This window comes from Palaemon carinicauda, chromosome 3, assembly GCF_036898095.1.
Source record: "Palaemon carinicauda isolate YSFRI2023 chromosome 3, ASM3689809v2, whole genome shotgun sequence".
In the NCBI taxonomy this organism is placed as follows: Eukaryota; Metazoa; Arthropoda; class Malacostraca; order Decapoda; family Palaemonidae; genus Palaemon; species Palaemon carinicauda.
The window spans coordinates 37,458,230-37,476,680 of record NC_090727.1 but is presented as its reverse complement, the minus strand read 5'-3'; the positions used below and the strand labels follow the sequence as shown (position 1 = coordinate 37,476,680).

General features: G+C 42.3%; 1 long non-coding RNA gene across 1 annotated transcript in view; it reads right to left on the bottom strand.

Annotated features, from left to right (window-relative positions):
- The window catches only part of LOC137637067 (uncharacterized), a 24,270-nt gene extending 6,898 nt beyond the window's left edge, over positions 1–17,372 (bottom strand). Inside the window, exons 1-2 of the long non-coding RNA XR_011043372.1 lie at positions 17,267–17,372; positions 180–319 (exon numbers count right to left, since the gene is read on the bottom strand). This is a non-coding gene — a long non-coding RNA (uncharacterized lncRNA). The remainder of the gene's footprint in view (positions 1–179; positions 320–17,266) is intronic.
- Positions 17,373–18,451: the final 1,079 nt, after the last annotated feature.

The window sequence follows — 18,451 nt, the reverse complement described above, 5'->3', positions numbered from 1 at the left end:
GAGCACTAGATTGTACACTGTATATAAGCTACCTTCCATAAATATTTATTACCTACTCTGTTACCTAACAGAAGTGTAAATTTCTAGACAAAAAATAAATAATGAAAAGTTCAACTTATCTTTAAATTGAAGTCCCTGTTACCAGGTTTGATATAGGAAAGCTAGATTTAATCCTGTACCATCAAAATTCCTTCAGCTTCTTTCTCCTTCCCACATCATTAAGGGAATCAGCTTGCCCACTGGGATTTTTTTTTTTTGTTTTTTTTTTGTTTACTGGCTTCAGCTTTTGGGTTGCAAATGTGCAGGTAGATAAACGCATCTGGAAGAAAAGGGAAATATATTTACTCCAAATATTCACCTTCAAGTCATAACCTGACTCTTAATTAATTTAATACATAAAGTAACTTTTAGGATTATTTACTAAAATAACTGGCACATTCAAATTCGAGCTTATAGAGATCAATATAAGAGACACTTCTGAAACTTGAACTTGACCCTGCTGTGATGTTCTTCAACAAAACCATCTAAAGGAAAAATAGTGCTAATAACCAAAGGTCATCAAAGAATAAGACAGTTCAACTTGAATAATTATCTCCAACTATGCTAGTAGCAATGTATAATTGCATTTAATGTATTAATAAGTGAATAAAATTAAGATAATCATAATAAAATTTCAGCTAAGTCACTGCTATAAAAATTAAATTCAAGGGTTGCGAGTTTTAATTTTTTGAAGGATCGTAGTAAGGCAATTATAGATACAGTCGTCATCTTAGCTACTCTCAGACTTGCTTAGTCCTTGCTAATGATGAGTTGAAAACTTACCGTTCCCTGGTACAGCCCAAAATGCCAGTTGGTAAACATGGGGTATAAATCTTTTATCGAGTACCAACAGGCACACAAAATAAGTACTGTATCAGTAAGATTTATTGATAGTGGTCTTATGGCACGCTGTCAGTGCCAAGAAGGCCATTCAAACCCTAAATTAGACTAGGAGAAATCACCTGAGATACACCAAGAAGTAAAAGTGGATATGTTGGACAAAAGGCTGCATGAAAGACAGTTGGAACGAAGGCAAGGTAGAGGGATAAAAAGAGCACTTAGGTATGGGCCACAGGGAAACATTGTAAACCATCAAGGCATACCTTTAGTGCATTGCATGAGTTACACTGATAAGAACGTTCCTCGAAGGACAAAAACTGAATAATACGCAAAAATTACAGTAAAAGAAAGTGAAAACGCAGCTGTGATGCAGAGATCTGTCACATATCCATTCACTTCATGAATGAGAAAGGAGACATTGAAATAAAGTAAAGGTAATTCATTCTCGATAACTATCTCTGCATCATGATACTGCTTTCTGTTTTTCTCAAGGTACCAAGCATGAATTTAGCTATTATAAACCTTTTTATATAGAGGCATATATACCATTCAAAGGGTAAAAACAGGCATTTGTAATTTTTTACCTTTTATGAGTTTGATATATTGGGACCAGCTTCTTCGAACTACACAGATTTGAAACAGTTTGTAATTTGAATTTCAGCGTCAATAACGGACAGCTTTTCAAATACCAAATATCTATTGTTTGTTGGCAATTAGAGTGACAACTGAATAACACCTATATAAATCTCTTCCTTTTGACATTTCTTGAACAAATAAAGAATATTAAACATAAATAGAACAAAAAGAATCACAGAATTTCCTTTTCATGACAAGTTTTGATGCAAAAGGACTTGAAGTCACGAGCAATAGGCCAACAGGTTCGGACTATGAGCTCCTAAACTGAGAAGTGCTCAGTGGTATCCTTTACTGTGAAGATGAGGGACTTCCTTTGGAATGAAGATAGAAAACATATGATCGGGATACTATTCGGCGTGTGGCCGCTTGGTAGCCATCGGGGTTATATCAAGCCTCAATGACTTCAACTGACTGCTGAGTAATCAGTGGAATGGGAGAAAATGAGGACGCATCTTAAGATTTTAGGGATATTGGAAGGCATTCATAAATGCTACTGACAGACTGGAACTGAGGAGTGAAATACTGGAGGTTTCTTATTCAACTGAAAGGCGAGCAGGTTGAGCGATGGTGAAAACCTGAAGTAGGAAGCCATGCAATGATGCATGGATCACAATTCTCTCTTGCACCGAGTGTGCATACTCGTACAGTCCTACTTCCTGGATGAACAATGTAAACAGTTCTACTGTGTTGTAGACTTCTCAAATGTATATCTTCTAGTTAAGAGTCTGCGAAACGACCCCCTTTGTTGACAAAAATCACAAATGGCAGTATTTCCGTTCAGCAATACAAATGAGTGCTTTACCAAACCTCTTGGAAATCTCACAAAGTAACCAAGTATCCACAGTATGTGTATTACTGAAACCTTGAAAAGCAGGTACATTTTTCCCACGAGTCATATCTCCGAGATAGATATGCTACTTAGGTAGGCACCTCATCCCTCAATAGTACATCTGTGGATGTAAGACTCCCCATGATTAGGATCGTCATGCCGTTACCCGGGGAGGTCACCCTGTATTCCAGCTCCAACAAAACCAGAAAGTGAAGGGAATGATAGGTGCTGACTAGTAACACTTCAGGAGCTACTGGAGCAATCACTGGGAAGCTGCCAGTGAGAAAAATATCTCTCCATTAATGAAAAAAAAACTCATTGATAATCCACAAATATGTGCAATGACCTTAGTAATTGTAGATTTAGTTTTGAAGATCATTAAGTTCATAGATTTTAACAGTTTAAAGACAGGTACCATTGGGTCCACGATTTTCTTGACATTCTCTGAAAATCTCTTATCCCCTCAAGATATTCACCACCAGATCCACGAATGGGATTGGACAATCCCCTGAAGAGGATAAAAGAATTAAAGAGCGTTGGCTAGTCTTCTGTTTGCTCTCAATCTCTCAGAGGTTAAATAGCAGTAAATGACTTAGCTTTTGTAGAGAGAATAAAAGAGCTTGGCACCACATGGTACATAGCAGAGTCACATGAGTGACTGCCCTTAGTTGATGAGGATCCTTGTCAATAACCATGCAAGCACAATGTGGCATCTCGGTCCTTGTACAAGTGCTAAGACTGGATCTGAGAGGTGACATGTTCCAATCCCTATTGCAGAAAAGAGTTGGAAGACCTTGGTGTCTGGTAAAATCTCTGAGCATGGGAAGATCATATCCTGGATTTGTCTCTGAGCATATGAATTTCTGAGTAGTAAATCAGTTTTTACACATAAGATATCTCTAATGATGAAAGGTAACAGTGAATTGGAAGACCTTTGGACTGGAAGCAACGGGAAGGAACCAATGATAGGTGATAGGTGTACTAGTTCCCTGGTGAACCAAAATTAACAACCACCTGAAGAATTAGCCCAAGTTCCAACAGTGTGGTTCCTGATTGCATAGTTCCCCCTCATATGGTTTTGATGGCATAGTTCCCGATTGCATGGTTTCTGATTGTATTGTTTTTTATCTCACCTTGCAGCCAATCCTGTTGGAAATGACTATTGTACCGAACAAGTGCAAGGGATCCTCTCTTGAGAGGAAAATATCCCAATCAGAATGGTCCTGTGAGAGCAAAACATGAATGAAAGACCATAAGGAAACCTTGGTGCTCGTGAAGGGAATATCTCATACCCTGTACAGGTAACAAGAATAATCATAGGTTTCTCTTTCACCAATATCAGCGATTGTATAACCTGGAACGAAGTAAATTCCAGATGTTCTGTAACTCAAAAGTAACTGAAGGACAGGTACGAGAGATATTGTAGATAGGTGTCTGATTCTGTGGTGTCTGACAAGTGCATAGAAGACCAATACCATAGTGACTGGGCATAAAAAGAATGCTCAAGCATTGATGGAGAGAGTGGAGACCTGTGCCAAAATGGAGAGCACAGATCTTAAAGATTGTGCACCTGATGATTGTATTTGTAGTGATCGTATGGTCAGATTGATAAGTCGAGACAAAGTGGTCTAGTGATGTCATTAAATTCATATTAATTGTTTATTATGTACTCCACCATGCTCCTTTTGCAAGATTGTCGTTTTTGTAGCAATCCAAAGAAGAAAAGGGACAAAGGCAGCAACTATAATCCTCGACGTGAGGGCTTGTGTTTGGTCTCCTATGAAACAAATTAGTAATAGCATGCACCAGGTAAGAATTATTTGAGTGGAGCACTCCGCTTACTTTACCAAGGCCATTACCTGATTCCCTGTTACTGAGAAGACGGAACGTAACAAATATATTTTATATTTTAGGCTACCTGCAGATGGAGGTGGCCAGCATGCAGAGTTTCACTTGGTACTGTGCTCCAAGAGATTGGAAGATGATGGAAAAAGAGGCTAGTTACTCTACCCTCATCCCTATACTAATTCTGGGTAACGTCTGCCCTCGACCAACTACTATTTGTCGTGCAATGGAGCTGAGATATCTTAAATCAGATCTTGTATAGCCACTACATGACCTATGGGAAGGCCTGCAGGTTGCTGGGGGTTACATTTTGCAGGTAGTGGACTGTAAAGGTCATCTGATGCTTCCAAACACCCTCTGGAAATACTTGCGCCACAAGTAGTTTTCCTATAATGCTAGGGACGTATTTATGGCCATGATATCATGAGCTTTGGGTCTACAATCTGATGGAGGAGAGTCTGGAATCAAGGCCAAATCTATGGTCTGACAATTCCAAGAAGAGACTATTTTTAGTGACCATCCTCTTGACTCTGCCCGTGCTCACAAAAAGCTTGTTTAAGTGTGGAGGACCACTAGCAGATCGTTTAAGATAATGCGTCAGCGTTTATAAGTATATAATAACAATTGATCTTGGTTAAAGGATAAAGTACGAAGACTCACAATACATAAAGACCAGAATCTTTGGCTCTGCTATAGCCAGAGTCCGAGTCTTGGCAACGGACTCAGGGAGGATATTGAGTGTTACCTGACCACCATTCCCTGGCTGGAATATATCATAGAAGAGACCAGGTCCTTCATGGGCTTTTATAGCAAAGTCAAAACCGAGAAGGAAAAGAAAAACATCTTAAGAGTTAAGTTATGAGCTGAGGACTGACTAATGACAAGAAGCGCTCCTTTCCGAGGGCGTGGGACAAGATATGCGCTCTGAGGAGGTGGTCTAACTTTTGATTGTGGACCAGTAAGATTAACACTATATGAGGAGAGAGAGTTGGTTAAGGAAAAACTGACTCTATTCAAATGAAAGATGATGCTTGAAGCCAAACAGTATTCTGTCACAGTGAGACTCAACAGAGTTTTTCCTCCCCGAGGTACAGCAAGCTTTGCTGTACTGAAGAGAGAGAGATGTTGAGCAATGTAAGGCACCTTTTTACGATCTCAACCTTAGCGGATAGACCATTTCACCTAACAGGAAGTGAATGACAAACTACAGGGGTATCCAGCAATCTTCTTTTGTTATTGCTTGCAAAAAGCATCTCTGAGAGAGAAGTTCAATACCTTCCAGGTGGGAAGTCATAGGGACACAACTGACTATGGTGATTTTCTGAGTGAGGTTGCATGAGCAGTTCGGGAAATGGGAGAATAGTTCTCGCTAAATCTCTGCAGACAGGAATAGAAGGTCTGAGTGCTATTCTTCTTGCTACCACTGTGGATCTATCAGGTTCGTTAACCAATCTGATGAAGCCCTTCTCAAGAATTAGTATCCTTATCAGACAGAAGCAGGGGAGGGCGAATGCATAAGTGTCCCCTGAATGTCGGAAGGCCTCTAATAGAGGTGCGTGGTTACTTCGTTCTGGTTAACAGAACTCCAAAAACTTCCATGCACGAGATGTCCCAGCCCGACATCTCATCAGCAACTCCCCTAAAATCAAGACTTAGATGGCTAACTGCCAGAAAGTTTTCCTTGCCTACACTGAATCAAGTTGCAAAGGGGTATCGAGTTGTCTCACATCCAATTCCATCTACAAACTAGAGGGGCCCTCAGTAGAGTGCAGACCTCCACCAAGGCAGCTTATTTCTTGACATTTTGCTTGACCTTGACCTTGACCTTGAGATGAACAGGTATTAATTGGCACGGATTTTCCCTACACTTAAATATGAACCAAGTTTGAAGTCTCTGTGACACCGATGTCCAAACTTATGGCTTATTACGTGATGGGAATTGGACATATTGCTTAACCGTGACATTGACCTTGACCTTCCAAAATTTAATAATTTCCACCTTTTTACATACCAGTTAATCCCTGAAAGTTTCATTCTTCTACGATTAAAATTGGGGCCAGGAAGCTGTTCACAAACAGACAAACACACACACAAACAGGGGTGAGTGGGTAAAACATTACCTCCTTCCAGCTTTGTTGGTTGCTCTCGCTTGCGTGATGACGTGTGTGCGAAAAAGCATAACATCATTGCTAAAAAGGAATTCATTGTTCACGAGCCATAGTATTGTGAACATGTTCGTGAGCCTGCATGTATGAATGCCCCAATGAGGAGCACATGCAGCTGATGAAGCAATCAAACCATTGTCAGTAGTAGGATCTAGTGTAAGAGTACACATATCTGCCATCACTTGTGAACATAAACTTGAGCTGATTCTATCCCGTTGGGAGTAGAGGTTTAAGGCAATAACCTTGAAGGGTTATGTCTCATGAGACTCTTTGTGCCCCGAGGACTTGACTGGGTGAGGCAGACACCACAAGAGGTCGGAGGCCAACACCATGTGCGTAATCTAAAGACCTTTCTATCCCGTAGGGAGGAGAAGAAGTCCAAGGCAGTAACCCCGAAAGATTATGTTTAACAAGACTCGTTGTGCCCTTGGAGCAAAATGGTAGGAGGCGTTGGCCGCAAGCAGTCAGCAGTCATTCCCATCTACGGTAATAAACCCCATAAAGCCTCGTTGTATTGCTGCAGGTTTCCACCTCAGTGGTGAGATTTGCTGGATTTAATGGTAAACACACATGCGCAGTCATAATAGCTCATGCCAGAAACTTACTATGGGGTTGTTGGCAAGCAACCGTAGTTGCACAGACTCTGTTCAGTGAGATGAGCTCTCTAATACAGACCCTCATCACTGTAAGGAGCTCTTCTGTGCACCTTGCTAACGCTCAATTTCTCGGTTAGCTCTCTTGCATGAATAAAGTCTGTGCGTCCATGCACTGAAGCTGCATGAAACATAATTTTCGCACAGACCTACATCAGCGAGAGGAGCTCACCAATGCTCAGCGTTTATGGAGATGTGATTTGATATCCCTCCGTTTCATTCGGGACGCCTTACCGATAATTGCGTTTTACTTAACTGTCATAGTAAATACCTCTATAGTGACTTGGAAGTTGTCCCACGTTCTGCCCTTTTTTAAGAGTGGTGATGCAGATAATGTAGAGAATTACAGACCAATATCACTTTTGCCCATCATATCTAAAATTCTAGAAAAGATTGTGTCAATTCAACTCATAAAATATCTCGAGGAAAATGATTTACTGTCTCACACTCAACATGGATTTAGGTCTCATCTCTCTACTGAAACTGCGTTATTGAAAGTTACAGAAGCTATTTACAGAAATATCGACGACAAAAAGATATCTTTACTTATTTATTGGATCTTTCTAAAGCTTTCGATAGCGTTAGCCACAATATTTTACTTAATAAATGTACACAATTAAAAATTGACCCTCTCTGGTTTAAAAGCTATCTAGAAAATCGTTACCAGTCAGTGCGATTAGGCGATGTTATATCCTCCCCTAAACCAGTAGAATTCGGAGTTCCACAGGGATCTATCTTGGGGCCAATACTTTTCCTTATTTATATAAATGATATGGCTACTGCTGTGCGAGACTGCATCTTGGTTCAATTCGCAGATGACAGTCAACTTCTAATGACTGGAACTATAAATGAACTAAATAACTTGATAGCAAGAGCAGAAAGAATATTAGAAATGGCGAGATGTTATTTTCAAATAAATGGATTAAATATTAATGAGTCTAAAACTAAATGTATATTCATTGGCTCTAGGCAGTTCATATCCCAAATTCCTGAAGACACAAAAATAAATTTCACTGGATTTGCAATTGAGAAAAGCATTAAAGTAAAAAATCTTGGGGTATATTTTGACCAGTATATGCTATTTGACGGTCATATAGATGAAGTTTGTAGGAAGGTAAACGGTACTTTAATATACTTAAATAGAATTAAGGATCGATTTGATAGTGAAATGCGGGGAATGATCGTTCGGTCTCTTGCCGTGAGCATTCTTGACTACTGTTTAAAGATCTGGGGCTCGACAAGTAAGCAGCAGCTGCAGCGGATACAGAGGCTTCAAAACTTTGCAGCTAAAGTAATTGATGGGGAAGCCAAGAAGTATGATCATGCAACTCCAATTTTAAATAACTTGCAATAGCTGACAATCAAACAGAAGATTGATTTTGATTTATGTGTCATGACCTTTAAAATTTTACATAATCTAATTCCACCATGGCTTTTTAATCTAATAAGAGTTGGAGATAGACGTAACAGACAAACTAGATTTAATGATGACCTTTTTGTTTCAAGAACCAACACTGATCTAGGAAGCAGAGCATTTGTTGTGAGGGGTCCATCAGTGTGGAACAAACTGCCAAACCAACTAAAAGCATCAACTAATATTAACTCTTTTAAACTGAATTTGAAAAAGTATCTATTTTCCAAATAATTTTTATAGTAAAACTTTATATATATTTTAATTGAGCTCTTTTACTTTTTTACTCTATTTTAGCAGACTATTTATGTATTTTAGATTCTATTTTAAGATAAATGTTCATAACTCTAGTTTTATAAGTATCTGTATTTCATAAGCAATTTTGAAATCGAAATGTTATAATCATGCTAAAGATAATTTTAATATTATAGAGAGATATGTAACTTTTATAGCAAATATTTTATCAAGGTAAGAATTTTTTTAAGCCTCAAGTACTATTATAAAAAATTCATATTTTATATGCAAAATTTTCAATGTTTTAAATAATTTTATGATATACCTATATATGTCACAAATTCTTTATTGTTCTTAAACTTGTATAAAGTAAATCTATATTTTTATGTTTTATAATGATGTAAATTTTTATGAAGGCACATGTAAATATCTAAATTTCAAATGTAAACTACAATGTAATTTGTAGTTATTGTAATAGCCAATGTAAATATTGGAATAAAGCTTATTATTATTATTATCATTATTATTATTATTATTATTATTATTATTATTATTATTATTATTATTATTATTATTATTATTATTATATCCTCATCAGTGAGAGGAGCTCTCCAACTTTCAGCATTTATGTAGACCTTTGTCAGCTAGAGGAGTTTACCCACATACCTTGCTAGCTCTCAGTGTCTGGGTGAGCTCAGACACTGCATGAAATGAAACCTAAACACTTTTCAACACCCTCGTAAGTGGTTGGAGAGTAGTCTAGCATACTCCTACAAGAACGCACGAGCGCTCGTGTGGTAGCAAGCAAGGCTGAAAAAGGCTTTCCGTGCGCTGACCCACAGCAGGAAAAACAAGCTCTTCCCTGTATGAAGAGGAAAGCCCGAGGTGGAGGTCCCAAAGGACCTGACCTAAAAAAAATCAGTGAGCTTTGCTGTGCCCTATGGGTACAATGGTCAGAGGCAGCGGCCGCAAGCAGTCAGCAGGCATCCCTATCTGCACCAATAGCCTAGAACGGTTATAGGTGATAAGACTTGTTGTGCCCTGGGAGCACGAGGCCAGAGGCAGCGACCACAATTTGTCAGTAGGCATCACCATCTGCAGCAATAACTCTGAAAGGATATTGTTCATGAGACTCGTTATGCCCTGGGGGCATGATGGGAAAGGCGGCAACCACAAGTGGTTGGCCGACATCAACATCTGCGGAAATAACCTTGAAAGGTTATATCTTGCAAGAATTATTGTGCTCTGGTGGCACAATAGGAGAGGTGATGACCATAAGCAATTGGCAGGCATCACCATTTGGGTGCTCCAGAAAGCTGGAACAAGGTTCGACAAATCAAGCATTCGTTCCGAATCTACAATGTGGTAACACATGGGTGAGGAGGCCCTATCTCATAAACGAGAAAGGTGCTCAACACCAAGCGAGAGTCAACGGGCTTCATATGGTGCAAGACCTCAGTACGCTAAGCGAACTCAGGTTGAGGGTTTAAAACGTAATCAGCAAACTTCTAAGACTAACTGAGGTCAACTTCTGGGTTCACCTTGAAAGGATCCCCGACTGGTTGTAACTCTAAAGACTACCAGTCTACAACTGCTCTAGATAGTAAGCAGGAGCTGGAGGAACCAAGGGCGATGAGCAGATGCAGAGTGTTGCAGTTAGGGCCGCAAGAAGCTTAGGTAATTCTCCCTACTAAGTGTCAGAGGTGAAGACCATCGTCAACCCCTGGAGAGGCAGGTTTGTGCTCTTTCTGAGCCTCTAACTGTAACACCCTCGAAAATGATTTCTTGGCAGTGAGACCCAAAAGCCGTACAGAAGGCAAGAGTTGCAGCAATGGGAGAAACTTCCCCGGTTGTGGGCAATGTTGCTTCGCTAAGGGAAGTGACAGTATCCACACCTAAGGGTTGTCCAGAGGTCAGTTGGTTAACGTTATTACTCGTTTGTCCTCCAGAGGAGGCTGAATAAGCACAGATAATGGGGAGGGAACGAGACCCTGGATGAAGAAGGCGGGTTTTCCGCAATTATGTCTTCTACAGAACAGGGAGGATAACCACTCCCTGAAAAAAAAAAAGAATCAAAGTAAACAGTCAGTTCATGTAACAGGTTGAGGGGAGAGAGAAACGGAACATGTGTACTCTACCAAGTCAAAAGAATAACTAACGGCATTTCTCAGGTATGAGTGTGCGCGGGGTGACTAGTCTACCTACCCCTCCCCCAACTATATTATACTGTACCTTGCTAAAAAGTTTTATTGCTAGTTTTAGCTTCACCAGAGAAATATGACAAACTTATAACAGAGTTTGTATTTTTCCTATCATACAAGCCCTAATAATTTACTATAGGAGATATTCTAGCACAAGCTGGAAAATACGGCAGAAAACTTTAACAAGGGCATTAACGACCAGGCCGGAAGTTATCCACCTGTTAGGGGTGGGGGACTGCCGGTCGGTAGCTACTGATTACCTTCAATCGGATTCTAGCTAGGACTATTTTTAAGGGGCGGTGACGGAGGGAAGATTTGTGTAAAGAATTTGGGTTTGTATGTTAGGAAAAATCCAAACTCTGTTATAGGTTTGCCATTTGTTCCTACACTAAAAACAAACCCTCATTCTTTACTATAGGAGACTTAGTCTTGAGGTCAGGGTGGACGAGGAGTTCCCTATTCCTAGGGAAGATAGTCCTCAGACTAGACTCTTTTGATGAAAAAATCTCCCATTATCTTTTCTTTGTAGATCCTCATAATCTTAGCACGACTGAAAGTTTGTAATTATGTGGAAACAAATGTTTCAGGATGAAGAGGGTTGGGAACATACGTCTTGAGCCCTATCATACTTAGGATCCCCCTGACCTTGAAAAGGGGAACCCTCGTAACTACGAGTATAACTTATACCCTGTGAGAGGAGTCAGATGAGTTTCATACATTATTTAAATTGGCGAGTCCAGCTGAAACTGGTTACAGACTAGGATACCCAGATGGGAGGAATAAGGAAGGTGTAGAAGATAGATGGATGTCTTTCTAAAACCTAGTGTAACACAGAATCCTCGACCAATGGCTACTGTCCCCTGAAAGGGCGTAAGGTAGCAACAGCACCTGTTGACCTGCCACAATAGGCCCTATAGAAAAGGTGTTTAGAGACCTATGTGTCACATCGGATAAATAGTGAGAGGTGAATGTAGATTGGCGTTTCCAGACTCCAGCTCTTAAGACTTGGGAGACTGAAAAATTCTTCTTAAATGCCAGTGAGGCAGCCACTCCCCTAACTTGATGAGCTTTGGGTTGAGCAGCCTCTGGGTCTCTGTGAATGGCTCTCGCAATCACTTTCTTGAACCAGAAAGAGATGGTGTTGCGAGAGATTCTCTTCTTTACCTTGTTGGTACTGAGGAAGAGATGACGGAGGCGTGGTCTGAAAGGTCTGGTGCGCTTCAGGTATTTCCTTAGCGCCCTGACTGGGCACAGTAGCAATTGGTCAGTATCTGTGTTACCCTATTGAGGCTGGAAAATTGAAATTCTCTAAACCTTTCATCGGCCGATGAAGGATTCTCAGTTTTGGCCACAAAGCCTGGCACGAAGTTGAGCGAGACTTCTCCCCCATCCTCTAGAATGGGTGACTTCATAGGATAGACAATGAAGTTCACCAACCCTTTTTGCTGAGGCCAGAGCTACTAGGAAGACGGTCTTAAGGGTTAGGAAGTTGTCAGAGGTCCTATTTAAGGGCTCATAGGGTGGTCCCTTCAAGAAACCTAAGACCAGGGACACGTACCAAGGTGGTGGTCTAATCTCAACTGGGGGGCAAGATCTCTCAAAACCTTGAATCAACAAGGTGATATCTTCTGAGGTGGAAAGGTCAACCCCTCCCAGTCTACAGATGAGGGTTAAGGCTGAACAATAGCCTTTAATTGCAGAGACTGAGAGGAGTTTCTCCTCCCTGAGGTACACCAGGAAGTCTGCCACTAATGGAAGAGAGGGATCGAGTGGAGACACACCTGCCCTCTACACCAAGCTGCAAACACTCTCCATCTTGCTTGGTAGAGGTTTGTGGAAGATTGGCGCAGGTGCCTGGACATGTGCTCAGCCACCTTCTCTGAAAAGCCTCTGCTTCTGAGGAGAGACTGGACAGCCTCCAAACATGAAGCTTCAGGAAGTGGATTTTCTCGTGGGGGATACCACTGTGTGGCTGCGTAAACAGAAGGGGTTCTGGTGGCAGAAACCTTGGAACTTGAACCAGCAGGGAAAGAAGGTCTGCATACCACTCTCTGCTTGGCCATGCCGGAGCTATTAGAGTTAGCTTGCAGTTCCGGGAGGTCTTGAGTTTGTTGATCACCCTTCTAAGCTGGCAAAAGGGTGGAAAGGCATAAGCGTCCAGGTTGTCCCAGGAATGTTGAAGGGCGTCCTGGATCGCTGCCTGATATCTGGAACTGGGGACCCGTAGCGGGGAAGTTTCGCATTCAGAGAAGCGGCAAACAGGTCTTTGCGGGGAAACCCCACAAAGCTATTACTGCCTCTGCTACTCGAGGATCCAAAGACCATTCGCCACTCAACACTGGGTGATGCCTGATCAGTTGATCCGCCACGATGTTTCTCCAGCCCTTAATAAACCTGGCCGTGAGAGAAATGTTGTGACCTTCCGCCCACTGGCAAATCTGGACCGCTAGCAGACAGAGTTCTCTTGCCAGAGTACCACCTTGTTTGTTGATGTACGAGACGGCTGTGGAGTTGTCGCTCCTCAGCACCACCTCTCGTCCTTGTAGATCTTTTACGAAGAATTTTAGGCCTTTCCAGGCTGCTAATAATTCCAGGTGATTTATGTGGAGAGTTTGCTCTATCAGAGACCAAACTCCTGATGCTAATTTCGGGCCTAGGTGGGAACCCCAGCCCCGCAGCGATGCGTCTGAAAAGTGTTTTAACTTCGGACTGAGGCTTAGGAGGGGAATGCCCTTTAGGATATTCTCTCTCTGGTTGACCACCAATGAAGATCTTGTAACACCAGAGCCGGAACTTCCACTGACAAGAATGGGGAATCGATCTTTTGAGATCAATGGGTCTTCAGATGCCACTGGAGATTTCTCATTCTCGATCTTCCACCTGGAACTGGTTTTTCCAGGGAGGAAAGATGACCCAGAAGACTCTGCTAAGACTTGGCTGTAGGCGGTAGTGGAGACAAGAGATGGGCGATGGATTGATCCAGTCTCCGAAGTCTGTCTTCCGAAGGGAACACCCTCCCTACCTGGGTATTGATGGACATACCCAGATAGTTTAAGACTTAGGTTGGAGTCAAGCAAGACTTAGGTTGGAGTCAAGCAAGACTTCTCTGCATTTAGAAGGATCCCCAGGTCCTTGCAAAGGTCTAGAAGTCTTCTCAGGTGATCCAGAGCTAGCTCCCTGGATGAGGCCAGTAGCAGCCAATTGTCCAGGTATCTTAGCAGACATATTCTGTGCTTGTAAGCCCACAAAGATACGAGTTCGAAAACCTTCGTAAAGACCTGTGGGATGGTCGAGAGGCCGAAGCATAGGACTTTGAACTCGAAGATTCGACCCTGAACCAGAAAGCGCAGGAATATCCGAGATGTGCGGTGGATCGGCACTTGGAAATATGCATCTTTCAAGTCCTCTGATGCCATAAAGTCTCCTGGACGCACCGCTTGGGTCACGGAGGCTGCTGTCTTCATTTTGAATGGAGTTTGCTTCACAAACTGGTTCAAGGTCGAGAGATCGATTACGGGTCTCCAACCTCCCAAGGCTTTCGCTACTAGAAAGAGGAGACTGAAAAACCCCGGGGAGGTGTTGGAGACCTCTTGAATGGCACCTTTTAGGAGCATCCTCTGGATCTCCTGAGCTAGGGCTTGCAGTTTTCCTGGATCCCTAGTGATCTGGGAGGATGAGATCGGGGGAGGAATTAGAGGAGGAGGAGAGTCTATGAAGGGGATGCGGTACCCCCAACGAAGCACCTTGATGGTTCATTGCATGGCCACCATAGCCTTCCACCTCTTCCAACTCCCCTGCAGGCACCCCCCTATGCACTGTGAGGGGGGAGCTGTGACCCTATTTCTGTCTAGAGTTCCTCCCTCTGCCTTTAGCCTTAGGAGGAGCCGACTTTCCTCGGCCCATGGGTTTGGCTATAAAAGAGGGGCGGCTGAGGCTTTTGGCTGAGAGTGGAGTTGTGGTTATGGTTTTGGGTTGTGGAGTTGGCTGCTGTAGCATTGTGCGAAGGGAAGCAGCCTTTTGCATTGCTGTGTCCTGTGTCTCTTTCCTCCAAGTATCTAAGGCTGAGGAAACTGCCTGTTTAGAAAAGAGGAGAGGTTGCAGAAGATCCGAGTTCCTCAAATCTGACTTCTCTGTCTTACCGATGCTCCTATGAAGTGTGGAAACCACTGATTCCCTCCTTTTTAGAATCCAGTTACCCCACGTGGTTGCAGTCATAACAGTTAGGAAGTCCATTGTTTTGGCCCCAGCCGCTAGGACTTCCTGCAGGAACAGCATGGAGTTTTGGTTTGATAGGTCTTCGTGACTCGCTAGGTAGCCGATTGTGCCTGACCATGTGTCAAACCAGGATAATGCCTCCAGGAGGGACATTGAAGCTGCTTCCATTGCCGAGGCTTCTGTGGCTGTGAAGGAGACTGGGAGAGAAGAGAGTCTCTCTGCAGAGCAGCCAGGTGTGAGCCTTGCCATGAGGGGATCCAGGGTCAGAGGAGAACGATTGGCTTCTCTGACCTTGTAAAAACGCTTTTGCCTTGAAAATAGAAATCGCAGAAGTTTATGGGATCCTTGAGACTTCAAGGAACCCGTTTCCCATGAGACCGCTTGCGAGACCTTCCTCAGACGGCCTGCAGTGTGAATAGACCAGGGAATTTCGATTCTGATCTTAGGGTTAGGTGGATGACGTCATAATCTGTCTAAAGCTGGAGCGTCAGTATGTCGCGGTGACAGATGTAAATCCCTGAGGCCCGAGATATTACACATCATTCTTAGAGCCCTCAGATAGGAGGACTCTAGATCCTTTGATGGTTGTTCTTCCGAGGAATCTTCCGGTAGCGCTAATTCATCGCGAGGGAGGGCGATAGAAGCCCGTGTGTATGGAAGTAATGGCGACGTAGAATACTCTATAGCCGTTATTCCAAAGGAAGGCTGACCGCTGGCTAATGGCGCCGGGCGCGCCTGATCTTGCCTGGAAGTCGATGGTTTAGGCGTAGGTGACCGAATTAATGGTACTGTCTCAGTAAGAGGTTGCATTGAAGGCGAGGAAGAGCGAGAACAATAACGTCTCTTCCTATGTCGCCTCTCTCTCCGACGAGAACGTCTGGGGGAAGGAGAGCGAGCTCTCCTTTTCCTCTTCTCTCTCTCCCTCCTAGCCTCAGAGGAGGACGAAGACGATGAGGAGGAGGAGGAGGGGGAGGTATAGCAATGATCGCGCTTGTGACCTTGTGGTTTCGTAGAAGCGCAAGCGAGATGCGAAGTAGGCGCCGTGGGAGCTGAAGTTACTACATTTGCCGACACTTCAGGGGCCGCCGACTGGGTTGACGGGGTGTAGGCGAGGTCCGGAACTCCCGAAGGTTCCAAAACTGAAGGGACCTAAGGTAAGACAGTGCCCGCGAGGAACTGGTTCCATACTTCCACCGACGGAGAACCAGGAAGTCCAAGGGCAGGCCATACCGCTTGTACATGTTCTGGAATAGAAGCGGTAATAGAGTTATTCCCATTGGTGGAAGAAATTGTCCCACTGGGAGGGGCAACGTGATCCTCCTGACCAGGGGGAATAGGGGTCAAGTCAATGGTGCCGCTCTTCCTTGACTTACCCCCGGCAAGGAAGAGTCTGAAGGGAGAGATCGAGAGGCCGAAGAAGAGGCCTGAGACTCCTTACTCGATAGCGAACCTGGAGGTAACAAATCTTTCTTGGATATCTTCTTCTTCCTCTTCACGAACTTATCCCACTGAGGGGGCGACCATTCTCTACATACTTGGCAGGGGGAGCCTTCAGAACACCTATGACCTCTGCATGAAGGGCATAGGGAAGGAGGATCCACCTCCGGTGGTGACATGAATGTACCACAAGATTTCGGGGGAATCCCGGGACACTTCCTCATAATAGAGGACATCACATCTAATAAAGAAAATAAAAAGAAAAAGTTAATCAAAAACACACTAAAGAAAGGCTAGTCTGCCAGTCAAACAAAAGCAGGAGCAGCGGTGCTACCACTGCGATGGCTAGAATTCGATTGAAGGTATTCAGTAGCTACCGACCGGCAGTCCCCCACCCCTAACAGGTGGATAACTACTATTTTCCACGTCGCGCTAGAATATCTCCTTGAGTAAAGAATGAGGGTTTGTATTTAGTGTAGGAACAAATATTCATATTAAAAGAGCAAAATGGTTTTATTAGGAGTTGGAACAAAGGAATTTTAGATAGCATAACCCCATCCACACAAGTTATTATATCCTAGAATTCCACATTTTTTAGTCAGGATGCTAGAGAACTTCAAATCAATCAATCTACATTTTTTTACTTTACTTACCAAGGAGCTGCAACTACCTGGACTAGCCTTTCTGATCCCAGAATTGTTTACATATAAACCCAAAATCGAAAACATTGTCCCATGAAACAAATTTACATTAATCCTTACCTGAGACTGGGAGGTCGAAGACTGAGGTGTTTCTGTGGCTGAAGGGACTATTGCTTGGAGTCAATAATGTAGCTGCCTCCTGCAGGAAGTTTTGGAATACTTCGTGTCTCTTGTTATGTTGAATTAATAGATTTTTATTACTATAGGTCTAAATATGAAGAAAAAAAAATAGTACCAAAACTGGAATTTACAGATATTTTACCCTGGTGAATGATTATATTGTGAGGGGGTATTGGGTAAAAAATTTCTCTTTTACTCCCTTAGGGAGAACATATCTCCATATCTGATCCTAGCCTTTTCAGGTGCTGGGTATATGCACCTGTATCAGGATTAACATGGATGTATAATAACGTTACTTGGAAAATTCACTCAAATTTGATAAAATACTTTTTTTTTTTTTTTTTTTTTTTTAACCCAGGAGTATCCATATTCCTTAGTTAATCCCCCAATGAAATTGATAATGATTGGGTCTCCAGCTCTATGCCACCATACAACTATACTGTACACCAGACAAAGGTCTTCCTCAATTATATTCATAACTCCGGACTTGAATTTATTCACTTAAATGTCATTGACAGGCCCTACAAGAGCCTATTAGTCTTGGCAATAAATTTCTAAAACTTCCAAGCAATGAGACTTACATTTAATCAACATTTGTTTTATGAAGTCAAGGTTATGGGTCACACTGTCATGCCTAAAGGAAATTTGAAGGAAATGCTTCACTTCACCATTATATGAACCCTTTCTATGGGAGTTCTTTTGATAATTACATTTATTGTATGGCTAGAAGCACACTGATTAACTTTTATTCTGAATACTCATGGCTTTCATTTGGTTAAGCATAACACAGGTGATGGACTGAATCCATGCTGTTGGGAAAACTTGTAAGCATCAGCTTTTTTTTTTTTTTTTTTTTTTGGCAAAGCTCTGATGTTACATCTCACTCCTTCAGGTAACAACTTTGTCATACTACAGACATAGTGGAGGTGATGGCAAGGGTGTTTAAATAGGAAAACATGTGAGAACTTATTCATAAAAATTTCATAGTATAAATCTATTGGTTGTAATTGCTAGGTAATGATTATGTTGGAAAAAATCTAGAAAACTTCCACAAGCAATGGCAAATACCATTGAGCATTAAGACACTATGAACTTCCTAAACATCAATATTGAACTTTAGAAACA